This window comes from Salmo salar, chromosome 03 (genome assembly GCF_965601325.2).
Source record: "Salmo salar chromosome 03, fSalSal1, whole genome shotgun sequence".
In the NCBI taxonomy this organism is placed as follows: domain Eukaryota; kingdom Metazoa; phylum Chordata; class Actinopteri; order Salmoniformes; family Salmonidae; genus Salmo; species Salmo salar.
Genome location: NC_138293.1, coordinates 85273182 through 85292583, shown reverse-complemented (window position 1 = coordinate 85292583; position 19402 = coordinate 85273182).

Sequence of the window (19402 nt, the reverse complement as noted above, 5' to 3'; positions counted from 1 at the left end):
CTCTTACTCCAGATGAAAACCCCTCCTCTATACCTCCAGATGAAAACCCCATCCTCTCTAACTCCAGATGAAAACCCCCGCCTCTCTAACTCCAGATGAAAACCCCTCCTCTCTAACTCCAGATGAACCCCCTCATCTCTAACTCCAGATGAAAACCCCCTCCTCTCTAACTCCAGATGAAAACCCCTCCTCTCTAACTCCAGATGATCCCCCTCCTCTCTAACTCCAGATGAAAACCCCCTCCTCTCTAACTCCAGATGAAAACCCCTCCTCTTACTCCAGATGAAAATCTCTCCTCTCTAACTCCAGATGAAAACCTCCTCTCTAACTCCAGATGAAAACCCCCTCCTCTCTAACTCCAGAGGAAAACCCCCTCCTCTCTAACTCCAGATGAAAACCCCTTCCTCTCTAACTCCAGAGGAAAACCCCCTCCTCTTACTCCAGATGAAAACCCCTCCTCTATACCTCCAGATGAAAACCCCTCCTCTCTAACTCCAGATGAACCCCCTCCTTTCTAACTCCAGATGAAAACCCCCTCCTCTCTAACTCCAGATGAAAACCCTCTCCTCTCTAACTCCAGAGGAAAACCCCCTCCTCTCTAACTCCAGATGAAAACCCCCTCCTCTCTAACTCCAGAGGAAAACCCCCTCCTCTTACTCCAGATGAAAACCCCTCCTCTATACCTCCAGATGAAAACCCCCTCCTCTATACCTCCAGATGAAAACCCCCTCCTTTCTAACTCCAGAAGAAAACCCCCTCCTCTCTAACTCCAGATGAAAACCCCCTCCTCTCTAACTCCAGATGAAAACCCCTCCTCTTACTCCAGATGAAAATCTCTCCTCTCTAACTCCAGATGAAAACCCCCTCCTCTCTAACTCCAGATAAAAACCCCCTCCTCTCTAACTCCAGAGGAAAACCCCCTCCTCTCTAACTCCAGATGAAAACCCATTCCTCTCTAACTCCAGAGGAAAACCCCCTCCTCTTACTCCAGATGAAAACCCCTCCTCTATACCTCCAGATGAAAACCCCATCCTCTCTAACTCCAGATGAAAACCCCCGCCTCTCTAACTCCAGATGAAAACCCCTCCTCTCTAACTCCAGATGAACCCACTCATCTCTAACTCCAGATGAAAACCCCCTCCTCTCTAACTCCAGATGAACCTCCTCATCTATAACTCCAGATGAAAACCACCTCCTCTCTAACTCCAGATGAAAACCCCTCCTCTCTAACTCCAGATGAACCCCCTCCTCTCTAACTCCAGATGAAAACCCCCTCCTCTCTAACTCCAGATGAAAACCCCTCCTCTTACTCCAGATGAAAATCTCTCCTCTCTAACTCCAGATGAAAACCTCCTCTCTAACTCCAGATGAAAACCCCCTCCTCTCTAACTCCAGAGGAAAACCCCCTCCTCTCTAACTCCAGATGAAAACCCCTTCCTCTCTAACTCCAGAGGAAAACCCCCTCCTCTTACTCCAGATGAAAACCCCTCCTCTATACCTCCAGATGAAAACCCCTCCTCTCTAACTCCAGATGAACCCCCTCCTCTCTAACTCCAGATGAAAACCCCCTCCTCTCTAACTCCAGATGAAAACCCCTCCTCTCTAACTCCAGATGAAAACCCCTCCTCTCTAACTCCAGATGAAAACCCCTCCTTTCTAACTCCAGATGAAAACCCCCTCCTCTCTAACTCCAGATGAAAACCCCCTCCTCTCTAACTCCAGAGGAAAACCCCCTCCTCTCTAACTCCAGATGAAAACCCCCTCCTCTCTAACTCCAGAGGAAAACCCCCTCCTCTTACTCCAGATGAAAACCCCTCCTCTATACCTCCAGATGAAAACCCCCTCCTCTATACCTCCAGATGAAAACCCCCTCCTCTCTAACTCCAGAAGAAAACCCCCTCCTCTCTAACTCCAGATGAAAACCCCCTCCTCTCTAACTCCAGATGAAAACCCCTCCTCTTACTCCAGATGAAAATCTCTCCTCTCTAACTCCAGATGAAAACCTCCTCTCTAACTCCAGATGAAAACCCCCTCCTCTCTAACTCCAGAGGAAAACCCCCTCCTCTCTAACTCCAGATGAAAACCCCTTCCTCTCTAACTCCAGAGGAAAACCCCCTCCTCTTACTCCAGATGAAAACCCCTCCTCTATACCTCCAGATGAAAACCCCTCCTCTCTAACTCCAGATGAACCCCCTCCTTTCTAACTCCAGATGAAAACCCACTCCTCTCTAACTCCAGATGAAAACCCCCTCCTCTCTAACTCCAGAGGACAACCCCCTCCTCTTACTCCAGATGAAAACCCCTCCTCTATACCTCCAGATGAAAAGCCCCTCCTCTATACCTCCAGATGAAAACCCCCTCCTCTCTAACTTCAGAAGAAAACCCCCTCCTCTCTAACTCCAGATGAAAACCCCTCCTCTCTAACTCCAGATGAAAACCCCTCCTCTCTAACTCCAGATGAACCCCCTCCTCTCTAACTCCAGATGAAACCCCCCTCATCTATAACTCCAGATGAAAACCCCCTCCTCTCTAACTCCAGATGAAAACCCCTCCTCTCTAACTCCAGATGAACCTCCTCCTCTCTAACTCCAGATGAAAACCCCCTCCTCTCTAACTCCAGATGAAAACCCCTCGTCTTACTCCAGATGAAAATCTCTCCTCTCTAACTCCAGATGAAAACCCCCTCCTCTCTAACTAAAGATGAAAACCCCCTCCTCTCTAACTCCAGAGGAAAACCCCCTCCTCTCTAACTCCAGATGAAAACCCATTCCTCTCTAACTCCAGAGGAAAACCCCCTCCTCTTACTCCAGATGAAAACCCCTCCTCTATACCTCCAGATGAAAACCACATCCTCTCTAACTCCAGATGAAAACCCCCTCCTCTCTAACTCCAGATGAAAACCCCTCCTCTCTAACTCCAGATGAACCCCCTCCTCTCTAACTCCAGATGAAAACCCCCTCCTCTCTAACTCCAGATGAAAACCCCTCCTCTTACTCCAGATGAAAATCTCTCCTCTCTAACTCCAGATGAAAACCTCCTCTCTAACTCCAGATGAAAACCCCCTCCTCTCTAACTCCAGAGGAAAACCCCCTCCTCTCTAACTCCAGATGAAAACCCCTTCCTCTCTAACTCCAGAAGAAAACCCCCTCCTCTTACTCCAGATGAAAACCCCTCCTCTATACCTCCAGATGAAAACCCCTCTTCTCTAACTCCAGATGAACCCCCTCCTTTCTAACTCCAGATGAAAACCCCCTCCTCTCTAACTCCAGATGAAAACCCCCTCCTCTCTAACTCCAGAGGAAAACCCCCTCCTCTCTAACTCCAGATGAAAACCCCCTCCTCTCTAACTCCAGAGGAAAACCCCCTCCTCTTACTCCAGATGAAACCCCCTCCTCTTACTCCAGATGAAAACCCCTCCTCTATACCTCCAGATGAAAACCCCCTCCTCTATACCTCCAGATGAAAACCCCCTCCTCTCTAACTCCAGAAGAAAACCCCCTCCTCTCTAACTCCAAATGAAAACCCCCTCCTCTCTAACTCCAGATGAAAACCCCTCCTCTTACTCCAGATGAAAATCTCTCCTCTCTAACTCCAGATGAAAACCTCCTCTCTAACTCCAGATGAAAACCGCCTCCTCTCTAACTCCAGAGGAAAACCCCCTCCTCTCTAACTCCAGATGAAAACCCCCTCCTCTCTAACTCCAGAGGAAAACCCCCTCCTCTCTAACTCCAGATGAAAACCCCTTCCTCTCTAACTCCAGAGGAAAACCCCCTCCTCTTACTCCAGATGAAAACCCCTCCTCTATACCTCCAGATGAAAACCCCTCTTCTCTAACTCCAGATGAACCCCCTCCTTTCTAACTCCAGATGAAAACCCCCTCCTCTCTAACTCCAGATGAAAACCCCCTCCTCTCTAACTCCAGAGGAAAACCCCCTCCTCTCTAACTCCAGATGAAAACCCCCTCCTCTCTAACTCCAGAGGAAAACCCCCTCCTCTTACTCCAGATGAAAACCCCTCCTCTATACCTCCAGATGAAAACCCCCTCCTCTATACCTCCAGATGAAAACCCCCTCCTCTCTAACTCCAGAAGAAAACCCCCTCCTCTCTAACTCCAAATGAAAACCCCCTCCTCTCTAACTCCAGATGAAAACCCCTCCTCTTACTCCAGATGAAAATCTCTCCTCTCTAACTCCAGATGAAAACCTCCTCTCTAACTCCAGATGAAAACCGCCTCCTCTCTAACTCCAGAGGAAAACCCCCTCCTATCTAACTCCAGATGAAAACCCCTTCCTCTCTAACTCCAGAGGAAAACCCCCTCCTCTTACTCCAGATGAAAACCCCTCCTCTATACCTCCAGATGAAAACCCCTCCTCTCTAACTCCAGATGAACCCCTTCCTTTCTAACTCCAGATGAAAACCCCCTCCTCTCTAACTCCAGATGAAAACCCCCTCCTCTCTAACTCCAGAGGACAACCCCCTCCTCTTACTCCAGATGAAAACCCCTCCTCTATACCTCCAGATGAAAACCCCCTCCTCTATACCTCCAGATGAAAACCCCCTCCTCTCTAACTTCAGCAGAAAACCCCCTCCTCTCTAACTCCAGATGAAAACCCCTCCTCTCTAACTCCAGATGAAAACCCCTCCTCTCTAACTCCAGATGAACCCCCTCCTCTCTAACTCCAGATGAAACCCCCCTCATCTATAACTCCAGATGAAAACCCCCTCCTCTCTAACTCCAGATGAAAACCCCTCCTCTCTAACTCCAGATGAACCTCCTCCACTCTAACTCCAGATGAAAACCCCCTCCTCTCTAACTCCAGATGAAAACCCCCTCCTCTCTAACTCCAGAGGAAAACCCCCTCCTCTCTAACTCCAGATGAAAACCCATTCCTCTCTAACTCCAGAGGAAAACCCCCTCCTCTTACTCCAGATGAAAACCCCTCCTCTATACCTCCAGATGAAAACCCCATCCTCTCTAACTCCAGATGAAAACCCCCGCCTCTCTAACTCCAGATGAAAACCCCTCCTCTCTAACTCCAGATGAACCTCCTCATCTCTAACTCCAGATGAAAACCGCCTCCTCTCTAACTCCAGATGAACCTCCTCATCTATAACTCCAGATGAAAACCCCCTCCTCTCTAACTCCAGATGAAAACCCCTCCTCTCTAACTCCAGATGAACCCCCTCCTCTCTAACTCCAGAGGAAAACCCCCTCCTCTCTAACTCCAGATGAAAACCCCTTCCTCTCTAACTCCAGAGGAAAACCCCCTCCTCTTACTCCAGATGAAAACCCCTCCTCTATACCTCCAGATGAAAACCCCTCCTCTCTAACTCCAGATGAACCCCCTCCTTTCTAACTCCAGATGAAAACCCCCTCCTCTCTAACTCCAGATGAAAACCCCCTCCTCTCTAACTCCAGAGGACAACCCCCTCCTCTTACTCCAGATGAAAACCCCTCCTCTATACCTCCAGATGAAAACCCCCTCCTCTATACCTCCAGATGAAAACCCCCTCCTCTCTAACTTCAGAAGAAAACCCCCTCCTCTCTAACTCCAGATGAAAACCCCTCCTCTCTAACTCCAGATGAAAACCCCTCCTCTCTAACTCCAGATGAACCCCCTCCTCTCTAACTCCAGATGAAACCCCCCTCATCTATAACTCCAGATGAAAACCCCCTCCTCTCTAACTCCAGATGAAAACCCCTCCTCTCTAACTCCAGATGAACCTCCTCCTCTCTAACTCCAGATGAAAACCCCCTCCTCTCTAACTCCAGATGAAAACCCCTCCTCTCTAACTCCAGATGAACCTCCTCCTCTCTAACTCCAGATGAAAACCCCTTCCTCTCTAACTCCAGAGGAAAACCCCCTCCTCTTACTCCAGATGAAAACCCCTCCTCTATACCTCCAGATGAAAACCCCTCCTCTCTAACTCCAGATGAACCCCCTCCTTTCTAACTCCAGATGAAAACCCCCTCCTCTCTAACTCCAGATGAAAACCCCCTCCTCTCTAACTCCAGAGGACAACCCCCTCCTCTTACTCCAGATGAAAACCCCTCCTCTATACCTCCAGATGAAAACCCCCTCCTCTATACCTCCAGATGAAAACCCCCTCCTCTCTAACTTCAGAAGAAAACCCCCTCCTCTCTAACTCCAGATGAAAACCCCTCCTCTCTAACTCCAGATGAAAACCCCTCCTCTCTAACTCCAGATGAACCCCCTCCTCTCTAACTCCAGATGAAACCCCCCTCATCTATAACTCCAGATGAAAACCCCCTCCTCTCTAACTCCAGATGAAAACCCCTCCTCTCTAACTCCAGATGAACCTCCTCCTCTCTAACTCCAGATGAAAACCCCCTCCTCTCTAACTCCAGATGAAAACCCCTCCTCTTACTCCAGATGAAAATCTCTCCTCTCTAACTCCAGATGAAAACCCCCTCCTCTCTAACTCCAGATGAAAACCCCCTCCTCTCTAACTCCAGATGAAACCCCCTCCTCTTACTCCAGTTGAAAACCCCTCCTCTATACCTCCAGATGAAAACCCCCTCCTCTCTAACTCCAGATGAAAACCCCCTCCTCTCTAACTCCAGAAGATAACCCCCTCCTCTCTAACTCCAGATGAAAACCCCTCCTCTCTAACTCCAGATGAAAACCCCTCCTCTCTAACTCCAGATGAAAACCCCTCCTCTCTAACTCCAGATGAACCCCCTCCTTTCTAACTCCAGATGAAAACCCCCTCCTCTCTAACTCCAGAGGAAAACCCCCTCCTCTCTAACTCCAGATGAAAACCCCCTCCTCTCTAACTCCAGAGGAAAACCCCCTCCTCTTACTCCAGGTGAAAACCCCTCCTATATACCTCCAGATGAAAACCCCCTCCTCTATACCTCCAGATGAAAACCCCCTCCTCTCTAACTCCAGATGAACCCCCTCCTCTCTAACTCCAGATGAACCCCCTCCTCTCTAACTCCAGATGAAAACCCCCTCCTCTCTAACTCCAGATGAACCCCCTCCTCTCTAACTCCAGATGAACCCTCTCCTTTCTAACCAGATGAACCCCCTCCTCTCTAACTCCAGATGAAAACCCCCTCCTCTCTAACTCCAGATGAACCCCCTCCTCTCTAACTCCAGATGAACCCCCTCCTCTCTAACTCCAGATGAACCCCCTCCTTTCTAACTCCAGATGAACTCCCTCCTCTCCACGTTAAGGCATGTTAGGGGAGGCAGGGTTTAGGATTGAGTGACAGTCCTGTAAACTCTAACCACTCCTCTTCTCTAGAGTTAAATTTGGTTTGATGTGTCAGAGAAGAGGCGGGGCTTAGACTTGAGTAACAGCATCCTTGTAAACTCCAGGTTGAAGCTAGAGAGGAGGGCATTTACAAGATAGACAGTTGAACCAAGCGTTTTTAGGGGTTTGGTGGTTTTTGTTATGTGTCTCGTGAACTCTTTTGACCGGACTAGTCATTGGGAGAAACAAAACACCTTTTCCCATCACCTCACCACACATACACACACACACATGCACGCAAACACACACCTGTCCCATTTCCCCCCAGGCCAAACCCTAATCCCTGACCCAGAGAGCCAGATTGTGAGATAGGGGAGAGTTACAGGAGAGATTAGCTCTCTGCCTATGTGAGATACGTATGCCTACGGGCTATTTGGATGTTGTCTTAGTACGGCTTGCACACTGTGGTCCATGTTCTGTGTTCTGCTGTGAGACCATATCCACCTTGATTTTCCTCAGCAAAGCAGGTATACTGTGGGTATTCGGTATACCAACATATAGCATAGAGTTCAGATCTAGGATCAGCTTACCCACCCCAAATCCTAACCTTTACTATTCAGGGGAAGGGGGAATTAGCTTGACACTGAACTTAGATCAGCATATAAGGGGAAACTCAGCTTCATCTTTTGGGTGCTGTTTGTTTACCAGTCTGTGCCCTGCAGTGATGTAGGTATGAGGAATACCTGTAGAAATAGAGATTTGGTGGGTACTTATATTTGTCCTATTCCACACATACTAATAGTGTGTATTAATATGTGTGAATAGGATACATTTTTTGTTTTTTGCTTATCCTAACTCTCCCTGAGACACCCTTGGAGGGTGGGCTCACGGCCAGGCTCAAGGGCACGTCGTCAGATTTTTCAACTTGTCGGCTCAGGGATACCTGCCACCCGGATGTGGTGACAGCAGCACCCAGACGACAGGGGCGCCTGCCTTGCCGAGCCTGGAGACAGTTGCTAGAGAGCAGTTTGTACTGTACCGGGATAAACACAGCAGAGTTTCTGAGTCGGGGTAGTGACAGGGGGAAATGGAGGACGGGAAGAGGGGGTGAGGGGTGGATAAGAGGAAGAGACCTGTCTGTGAATAAGTGGTGGTTCGGTGGGGAAGGAGAGGGGGGAGAGAGAGAGAGAGAGAGAGAGAGAGAGAGAGAGAGAGAGAGAGAGAGAGAGAGAGAGAGAAATGGACACAACAGTGTGGCTTTACAGTGGAGTTTGAGATGGTTGTCCTCTCTCTGCCATCCATCACCCACTGCTTCTTGGCCTTTTACGGTCTCACAGAGAGAGAGACGGGAGAGAGCAAGATATGCCTCTTCACCTTCTTTTTTGGTATTTCCTGTTTTTGAAGAGAGGATCCCATCTGAGTCTGATGTGCTGGTGTTTGGTAACCAGGTAACAACCTAACATATTCTAACAGTAGGAAACGTTCTCAACAACCCGTCCTCCTAAACCATGCGGATCGTTTAGCTTGCGGTAACATCATTCCATTCATGCCTCGCACCGACATTCACCTCTTCTTCTGCAGAGAGAATCCCTGGTCCCTCAGAGCCCCTAGTCCCTCAGAGTATAGAAAGTCTGTTTGTTTAGTATGTACACTGAGTTGCACCCCCTACTGCCCTCAGAACAGCCTCAATTTGTTGGGGCAGGACTCTACAAGGTGTCGAAAGCGTTCCACAGGGATGCTGGCCCATATTGACTCCAATGCTTCCCACAGTTGTATCAAGTTGGCTGTATGTCCTCTCGGTGGTGGACCATTCTTTATATACACAGGAAACTGTTGAGCGTGAAAAACCCAGCAGCGTTGCAGTTCTTGACACACTCAAACTGGTGCGCTTGGCACCTACTACCATACCCCATTCAAAGGCACTTTAATATGTTGTCTTGCCCATTCACCCTCTGAATGTCACACACACATGAGCCATTGTCTCAAGGCTTAAACATCAAATCAAATCAAATTTATTTTTATATAGCCCTTCGTACATCAGCTGATATTCTCAAAGTGCTGTACAGAAACCCAGCCTAAAACCCCAAACAGCAAGCAAAGCATGTGAAAGAAGCACGGTGGCTAGGAAAAACTCCCTAGGAAAAACTCCCTAGAAAGGCCAAAAACCTAGGAAGAAACCTAGAGAGGAACCAGGCTATGAGGGGTGGCCAGTCCTCTTCTGGCTGTGCAGGGTGGATATTATAACAGAACATGGTCAAAATGTTAAAATGTTAAAATGTTCATAAATGACCAGCATGGTCAAATAATAATAATCATAGTAGTTGTCGAGGGTGCAACAAGCACGTCCGGGGAACAGGTCAGGGTTCCATAGCCGCAGGCAGAACAGTTGAAACTGGAGCAGCAGCACGGCCAGGTGGACTGGGGACAGCAAGGAGTCATCATACCAGGTAGTCCTGAGGCATGGTCCTAGGGCTCAGGTCCTCCGAGAGAAAGACAAAAAGAGAGAAAGAGAGAATTAGAGAGAGCATATTTAAATACACACAGGACACCGGATAAGACAAGAGAAATACTCCAGATGTAACAGACTGACCCTAGCCCCCCGACACATAAACTACTGCAGCATAAATACTGGAGGCTGAGACAGGAGGGATCAGAAGACACTGTGGCCCCATCCGATGATACCCCCGGACAGGGCCAAACAGGCAGGATATAACTCCACCCACTTTGCCAAAGCACAGCCCCCACACCACTAGAGGGATGTCTCCAACCACCAACTTACCGTCCTAAGACAAGGCCGAGTATAGCCCACAACGATCTCCGCCATGGCACAACCCAAGGGGGGGGCGCCAACCTTCAAACATCCTTCTATAACCTGTCTCCTCCCCTTCATCTACACTCTGAAGTGGATTTAACAGTTTACATCAATAAGGGACCATAGCTTTCACCTGGATTCACCTGGTCAGTCTATGTCATGGAAAGAGTAGTATGTTCCTCATGTTTTGTACACTCAGTGTATATTATACACCAGACCTGGATTCAAATTGTATTTGTTTTCTTTTCAATACCCTGGGAGTTTGATAACGTCTGCCTAAAGTACCAGACGGGTGGGGTTTACACTTTTGTGAATATTGTATTAGGTCCATTGTGCCAGGCAAGCTCAATCAAGCGCAGCTATATTATTTGATAGAAAAACAAAGAAATACTATTTATAGTATTCATTAGAGCATGCAATAGAAAATTGTTTCAATAATTTTGCAACAGAGGTGCTGACCTATTGCATCCTCTACAACCACTGTGATTATCATTATTTGACCCTGTTGGTCATCTATGAACGTTTGAACATCTTGGCCATGTTCTGTTATAATGTCCACCCGGCACAGCCAGAAGAGGACTGGCCACCCCTCAAAGCCTGGTTTCTCTCTAGGTTTCTTCCTAGGTTCTGGCCTTTCTAGGGAGTTTTTCCATGCCATCGTGCTTCTACATCTACATCTGCATTGCTTGCTGTTTGGGGTTTTAGGCTGGGTTTCTGTACAGCACTTTGTGACATCGGCTGATGTAAAAAGGGCTTTATAAATACATTTGATTGAAAATAAATGTAGAGTTTCTTATTGGACAAGTAAAGGTAGTCCCTCCCCATTTTAGTCTTATTTCTTCCATTTGGTGCGTAATGAACACGATCCAGGTCGGATATACAGTAAACTCTAAGCTGGAAGCTCTCTGTGGGACAGAGGCCTGTCTCCTCTCCAATTAAGTCAACACCACACACAACATCCCTAGCGTTTCTTGGCCACGGCCGAATGTTTACCAGCTTCCCGAAATACCAACACACTCCGTCCGCCTACACACAGGAGATTACTCAGAGCCAATCACACAGAGGGAGGGAGAGAGAGAGAGGAGAGAGAAAGAGAGAGATAGAGAGAAGGATATGGAAAAAGAGTGAGGCAGAGAGAAAGAGAGGGGAGGCAGAGAGAAAGGGAGAGAGAAAGGGAGAGAGAGAGGCGTCCACTAACGGGTAGCAAGTAGGAACAAGGATTGTGTGGCGCAACACACGAGTAACCAGCCAGCCAGAGAGACGTCAGTAAATCGACATTAAAGAGAGAGCCGGAGGTAACGTCTGCAATAACAGAGAGATAACGAGAGAGAGAAGGAGGAAGCTTGATAATAATGTTAATAATGTTGAGTGATTAAAAATGTAGAATGTTTGTCTGTAGAGCATCATCCCTCATATGTTGTCTCTGTGTAATTCAGATTAACTTGAAGAGTCAAGGAGAGAGAAAGCAGCACTGACACTTCTAGTTAGTATTAGATTAGGACGTAAACTCACAAGAATGACATGATCAGTTGTTCGCAAATCGTAATTCAAGGTACCATGCAATTACCCAGCAAACATGACCCCATTGGCACCATGTGGGTATTCAGTGGGCAAGGTGGGCCCACACCAACCCCACACTAGCCCACAGTAATCCCACTTCAGCCCATCACGGGCTAGCCCACACCAAGCCCACACCAACCCCACAACAGCCCAACACGGGCTAGACCACACCAACCTCACCAGCCCGACACGGGCTGGACCACAACAAGCCCAACACAGGCAAGCCCACTCTAAGCCCAAGACAGACCAGCCCACACCAGCCCAACACAGGCAAGCCCACACCAAGCCCAAGACAGGCCAGCCCACCCCAGCCCAACAGAGGCAAGCCCACGCCAAGCCCAACAGAGGCAAGCCCACGCCAAGCCCAACACGGGCAAGCCCGCGCCAAGCCCGACACAGGCAAACCCACACCAAGCCCAACACAGGCTAGCCCACACCAGCCCAACACAGGCTAGCCCACAACAGCCCAACACAGGCTAGCCCACACCAAGCCCAACACAGGCTAGCCCACAACAGCCCAACATAGGCAAGCCCACACCAAGCCCAACACAGGCTAGCCCACTCCAGCCCAACACAGGCTAGCCCACACCAGCCCAACACAGGCAAGCCCACACCAAGCCCAACACAGGCTAGCCCACTCCAGCCCAACACAGGCTAGCCCACACCAATCCCAACACAAGCTAGCCCACACCAGCCCAACACAGACTAGCCCATACCAAGCCCAACACAGACTAGCCCATACCAAGCCCAACACAGGCTAGCCCACTCCAGCCCAACACAGGCTAGCCCACACCAATCCCAACACAAGCTAGCCCACACCAGCCCAACACAGGCTAGCCCATACCAAGCCCAACACAGGCTAGCCCACACCAGCCCAACACAGGCTAGCCCACACCAGCCCAACACAGGCTAGCCCACACCAGCCCAACACAGACTAGCCCATACCAAGCCCAACACAGGCTAGCCCACACCAGCCCAACACAGGCTAGCCCACACCAGCCCAACACAGGCTAGCCCACACCAGCCCAACACAGACTAGCCCACACCAGCCCAACCCAGGCTAGCCCACACCAATCCCAACACAAGCTAGCCCACACCAGCCCAACACAGGCTAGCCCACACCAGCCCAACACAGGCTAGCCCACACCAGCCCAACACAGACTAGCCCACACCAGCCCAACACAGGCTAGCCCACACCAGCCCAACACAGGCTAGCCCACACCAGCCCAACACAGACTAGCCCACACCAGCCCAACACAGACTAGCCCACACCAGCCCAACACAGGCTAGCCCACACCAGCCCAACACAGGCTAGCCCACACCAGCCCAACACAGGCTAGCCCACACCAATCCCAATTCATGTTGTCAAGTAAAAAAGAATACGAGATAATAATTGCAGACACCATTGAAACCAATGAGGGTTCAGAACTTTAAAGCCAATTATCTGGGAATAATTTTTTTGCAGATAGAACCTTATAGTTCAGAGTTCACAAGGTATTTTTGTGAAACCATTACTGAGAGTGTCGTTCCAGTTGAACTGTTCTGTTGTGTGACGTCAACAGAAAACAACATTGTTCACTGCCAATGATGAAGTCTGTAAAAAGACTTCGATAAATGCATGTGACATACTGTATGTCTGGTGAAAACATGTATATGATAGTAGCAACTTTGTCTTTGTGATACAATATAATGCGCAGCTGACCCAAAAGGGTGGGCTGATTTCAGGTGAAGTGAGGGCTGCCCTTGGGACTACCTGCCTTGGGGCCAATGTAGAGCCAATGCGCAAATGTGCATGGGCTGCCTACATGGGTTCAATGTTTAAACCCACATTGGGCCCACGTCGTGCCAATTCGGAATTGTTTGCTGGGCAGCTTGGTCCCAGATCTGTATGTGCTGTATTGCCTGGTCCCAGATTTATCTGAGCTGTCTTGCCTGATCCCAGATCTCTTGCTGCTGTATTGTCTGGTCCCAGTCGTGCCTGGTCCCAGATCTGTTTCTGCTGTATTGCCTGGTCCCAGATCTGTTTCTGCTGTATTGCCTGGTCCCAGATCTGTTTCTGCTGTATTGCCTGGTCCCAGATCTGTTTCTGCTGTATTGCCTGGTCCCAGATCTGTTTCTGCTGTATTGCCTGGTCCCAGATCTGTTTATGCTGTATTGCCTGGTCCCAGATCTGTTTCTGCTGTATTGCCTGGTCCCAGATCTGTTTATGCTGTATTGCCTGGTCCTGAATATGTTTGTGCCGTCTTTGCCACCAACCCCACAGTTGGCCAGACAACAAAAAGACAGATCTGGGACTAGCCTACCAAGAGTTATATGCACTTATGCTGTCAGTTGTAGCTTCCATCATACCACCTCTGATGAATTGTATGGATGTAAACAAGATTCCTAAATCCTAAAAAGTGTCCTGTCGTTAATCTGGTTGCTTTGCAGCAGGTTGGCCTGCAGGTCTGTAATACTTAATGAAGATTTGGCAGTTAAAGCTGTTTACATGTTCTATTCTGTTTCTTACAGGGTTCTCCCCTCATCCCATTGCGTGTGTGCGTGAGAGTTTGCGCCTCTGTCTGTCTGTCTGTCTGTCTGTCTGTCTGTCTGTCTGTCTGTCTGTCTGTCTGTCTGTCTGTCTGTCTGTCTGTCTGTCTGTCTGTCTGTCTGTCTGTCTGTCTGTCTGTCTGTCTGTCTGTCTGTCTGTCTGTCTGTCTGTCTGTCTGTCTGTCACATCCATATCCACCGTGTCACTCTGCAAAATGAAAGCGGGATCTCTTTCTGGTCTCTGTCCTCTGTCCCGCTCGTGAAAAACAATATTATCTGAAGTTTGAGGACTTGAAAAGAGGATAGAGGACAAATCAAGGGCACTATGAACAATAACAGCATTCATACGCTGGCAGAAGAATGACATCGCCTGTGAGGGTGTGTGTGAGTTTCTGCATGCCTGTTTGTGTGTGTGTGTGTGTGTGTGTGTGTGTGTGTGTGTGTGTGTGTGTGTGTGTGTGTGTGTGTGTGTGTGTGTGTGTGTGTGTGTGTGTGGGTGTGTGTGTGTGTGTGTGTGTGGGGGGGGGGGTTTACTGTAAATCTGTGTTTCAGCTTATTCTCTACATATTAGTACCTCCAAGTGATATCAAACAGCTATAACACTCTAATAGTGCTGAGTCTAAGCAAAGGAGAGGAACAGTGAGGACATGAGTCATATAGGTGGACAGCACAGTAGAGTTTAATCTCAGATCTCTCAATAACAGAGACCTGTTACTGACCCCAGTGGATTTGGAAGTGGTCAGGTCAGACCCTCGGTCACACAGTGCACGCACGACCACACACACACATACGCAAACACACAGGCGAGAACAAACACAGGTGCGCCGGGCACCGCGGGTCAGGTTTTTGTTTGAAACCCACAACACACACACACGAACACACACAAACAAACAAGCAGCTGCACCATTTATTTACTTACACCATTCACCTTCCATCTCTATTGTGGAAGCCACTTTCCCCCTCAAGAACTCTTAAGAGTTAATGAAGCTGCTATTTATTCTCACATTAACACGTTCTGGTTGACCACTGAGGCTCAGTCAGTCTGTCTGTTTTCCTGGACGTAGTTTCTGAATCAGCCCAATAGCCTGACAGGAAAAATCCCCCTGAAATTCAGCATTATCCGACTCTTAAATATAGCCAGAAACACCCAGAGGCTCATGGGTAATGAGTAATGTGGTCATGTGGTAATAAGGGGAAACAAGCAGGTACACAAACGGGCCGTATAGAGGGGCCGCTGTGTCGGGACTGACCTGGGGGTTTGGTTACACCCGGACGGGGATGGTTGAGTCAGGCTAGCCCCGGTCCTCAGCCCCCTGTCCCTGCAATCAAGGCTGTCTGGGGCTGTGGATCTTAAAGAGGCTGTTCAGTGGGAGCGGTGGCTGGGTGTTCCTGGGTGTCGCCACTGACTAGACCAGGGTCATGGAAAGGTCAGCTAAGCCTGAGGTAAGCAGGGTGAGCAGCAGAGAGATGGGATCATATTCATTAGGGCACACCGTAGCACACCGTAGCAAAACGTTTTGCAAAGGAAAGCGAATATGAGCATTCAGGTAGTTCCCTGTTTCAGTCTGTTTTCGTCCGTTTGGTGACTAATGAACACAACCCTGGACTGGATGGAGAAGATGAGGGCTCTGTTTAAATGGCTAGTGGAACCTTGTCTGTTATTCTGACAGGTTCCAACCATTCACCATACACTGACTCCCCCACCTTGACATGTCTGAATACCTCGTTTTGTCTCTTTTATTGACTCCCTCTCCTCCTCTCTCTTTCTCCCTCCCACTGTCTTTCTTTTTGTCCATCATCACCTCCTCTGCTCCTCCTCTCCCTTCTTCTTCCTGTTCACTCACAATCAACTGCAGTGTGAGTTCTGAAAAAGGACAGACGATACAGATAGTTAGAGGACTCATTTTGGAAACAAACCATTTTAGCATGGACATTGCTATAGAGGGCTTTCACCATTTTAAAGTAGTCAACTGGGTGGGGATTCCTGTGGCTTGGGAGTGATCAGCCAATGACAGAGCATTGTCTTCAAACTGGTTTCCATGGTTTGTAAACGGCTTTAGGATATACAGTATCACCGCCATCTAGTGGCCACGATAAATGAACGACACACAAGATATGGTTCAGGATGCCAGCACTGCAGCTGGCGGTAAATCACCAATATTAGCTTTACGGCACATCAAAATAGAAATGGCTTCAATGTCGCTGCCCAAAGACACCATAATGGGACAGATAAAAAGCGGAGTCGTCTAACTAAGTCTATGGGACAGACAGATTTAGAGCCGTAATTCTCATCCCTCGTACTCACCCCTTTTTTTCCTCCCATTGCTTCTCATTCTCTCCATCTCCAGAACTGTCTCCAATGCTAATATATTATCTCTGTCTGCTTGAGTCTGCCTGTAATGAGTTTACATAAAGTTTAAATAGAATATTGAGTTATTTCCTCTTAGAGGATCCAAACATGTTACGCCCAGGTACTCTGTTTCTACTGGACAAAATAGCTAGGTGGAGAAACATAATGGTTGCCTATAAATGCATACTGTAACTAGGAAACTGTCGGGTCATACGGAGACAAGACTCTGGCCATTTCCTGTCTGTCTGCACCCTCCTACCTGGCTACCTGCTGTTTAGACGAATCACTTGTGCCGGTGAATCTAAACTGGTCGTGTTGGTGTTATTTTTGGGCCTGCCTGCTTTATGTCAATACGGGGGCAGCGAGAGTGGGGGAAACTGTAAGCAGCATTGGATGGTTGCTGGGCAGAAACACCCAAAAACACAGATTTACATGCCTGGGGTGTGTGTGTGTGCGCGCACACACACACACACACACACACACACACACACACACACACACACACACACACACACACACACACACACACACACACACACACACACACACACACACACACACCACACACACACACACAGCTCATCTCCCCATGCCCTTTGTATTCCATAGCACTGTGCTGGGTGGTCCTCTCCCCTCCCTCTGTTTGTCCTCTCCCTCCTCCATCCCTCTCTCTCTCAGCAACTCCCTGGACAGGGTTAATGGGTCACTTTGTGAAACCGGGCCTGAGCTCAGATTGTAGTGCGGCAGCATGTGGAATGATGGGGAGGGTATGTGTTTGATGGTGTGTGTGTGTGTGCGTGCGTGTGTGTATGCCTGCGTGTGCGTGACTGATATTTGATGGAAGTGTTTGTGGGTGGGGGTGGACAGGAGAGGGGTGATTTGAAATATCCATATCAGTCACTGAAGACACAGAAAAGTTAAAGGCTCAAACGTAGAACTATGCTGCCCACTACCGTCACTCCTTGGACACACAGCTCAAGCTGCAGTATAGACGGGTGTGTTAACAACATCACAGCAATGATGTACTTGGAACTGAGGCTAACGGCTGTGTGTTGTTATGATTATGAATGGTAACATAGCTAGCATCAATGACAAGAAGCTGTTGTGTGGTGAATCGTAGATTTCTTGTTTCAGCTAGCTGTATCTTGTTTTTGATACCATATCTTGTTTTGAGGTGTTTCGACTCATGTCAAGTCTATTCTAATATGGCTAAAGTTCGCTAGCTAGTTAACCAACAACTGTAACAATTTGAGAGACAACAAGTGCTTATTGGGCAAATGTATCAATGTCTGTACCATAAAGTAATGTTCAGTACACATGTACTTGGTTTCCATTCTCACTTAAACCTATGGCGAGTTAAAATACACCAATGAGGTTTGGCAGTTCATTTTGTTTGCTTGGTGTTTTACTAAAGAATATTAGTGTAGTTTTTCAAACATCAATTGAATCCCTTTTGATAGCCACACAACAAGTGTAGATATAGTCTACTAACTATCAACAGATTTTGATTTACATTCTACTTGACTCAAAGTATAAGTTATACTATGCTCAAAGTATAATTTATGGGCTGGATTCAATCCGTATTGAGGAAGTATCGCGGAAGACCCGTATTAAAATGTTACGGTAACATTTCCTTTAAATTTCAATCGAGCTATAACACGGATCTTCCGCGATACTTCGGTGATAGGGATTGAATCCAGCCCCCAGTGTCTATTCTCACTCAAACCTGTGGCGAGTTCGTTTTTTTCAAACTCTTTGATGTGGATGTTTTAAAAACTCAGTACAAAACTCCAAACTGATAACACTTGTAATGCAGAAAACCTTTTACTGTGCATTAATTTAGTCTCCAGACATCGTTCACCACACAACTATTGATCTAAAATATACATTAATATGAAATACCATGAGAACCTGGATTTAATCGCCAAAACAGAACATAATGATACTATATCTTCTCAATATAGTTCTTTTAATAACCAGTTCATCGAATAGCAAAATTGCCATTTGAATGTAATATGCTACAGGACATTAAACAATTTTCACATTAGGCAATACACTTGCACTACCCATCAAAATTGACTAGAAATCTAATTTCCATCATTTCTACAGGAAAAAAAAATATATTGTCCAGATGTAATTACAACATATAGTTGGTGTACTTTAATCAAATGAAAACATTTGAATGAATGAAAGAAACATAACGTTTAGCAGGCTTTAGTTTGCATCAAGCCTGTCTTGAGCATTTTGCCATTGTAGTAAATGTCCTAATTGTTCATGCACCTGGAGAAAAACCTTTTGGCAGCGCGAATCCAATCCTGACATAGGTCTGGATTGATGTCATTTTATCCTTATCCATGGCCTGAAGGAGGGTGGCACAGTTATGGGGATGGCAATCATACACCTTCTACCTGTATTGTAATCATGTGTTGTATTGTAGTGCATATACTATATGTATTGGTGTGGTCCTATGTGGCTCAGTTAGTAAGAGCATGGCACTAGCAACACCAGAGTTGTGGGTTCAATACCCACTGGGGTCACACACAAACATTTGTGGACTCAGTGTTATCACTGATTAAAGTGCCTGCTATGTAAATTACATATTTTACGGTATTACAGTACTGTAGCGGCCAATGCAATTTTAGTAAAACAGTATGAAACCCCCCACCATAAAGACACCACCAACTTCGTTTTGGATACCTGTTGACTTTATAGAGGATGCATTTGTTAAATACAGTACATCTCTGATCTTGTCAATATCAGATTTTGTCAAACTTACTGTCAAGTAAAATCATAATAGTCATCATCATAATAGTACTTCAAATCAAATATTATTGTTCACATGCTTCGTTAACCAGGTGCAGACTAACAGTGAAATGCTTACTTACGGTCCATTACAATATATATATATATATATATATATATATATATAT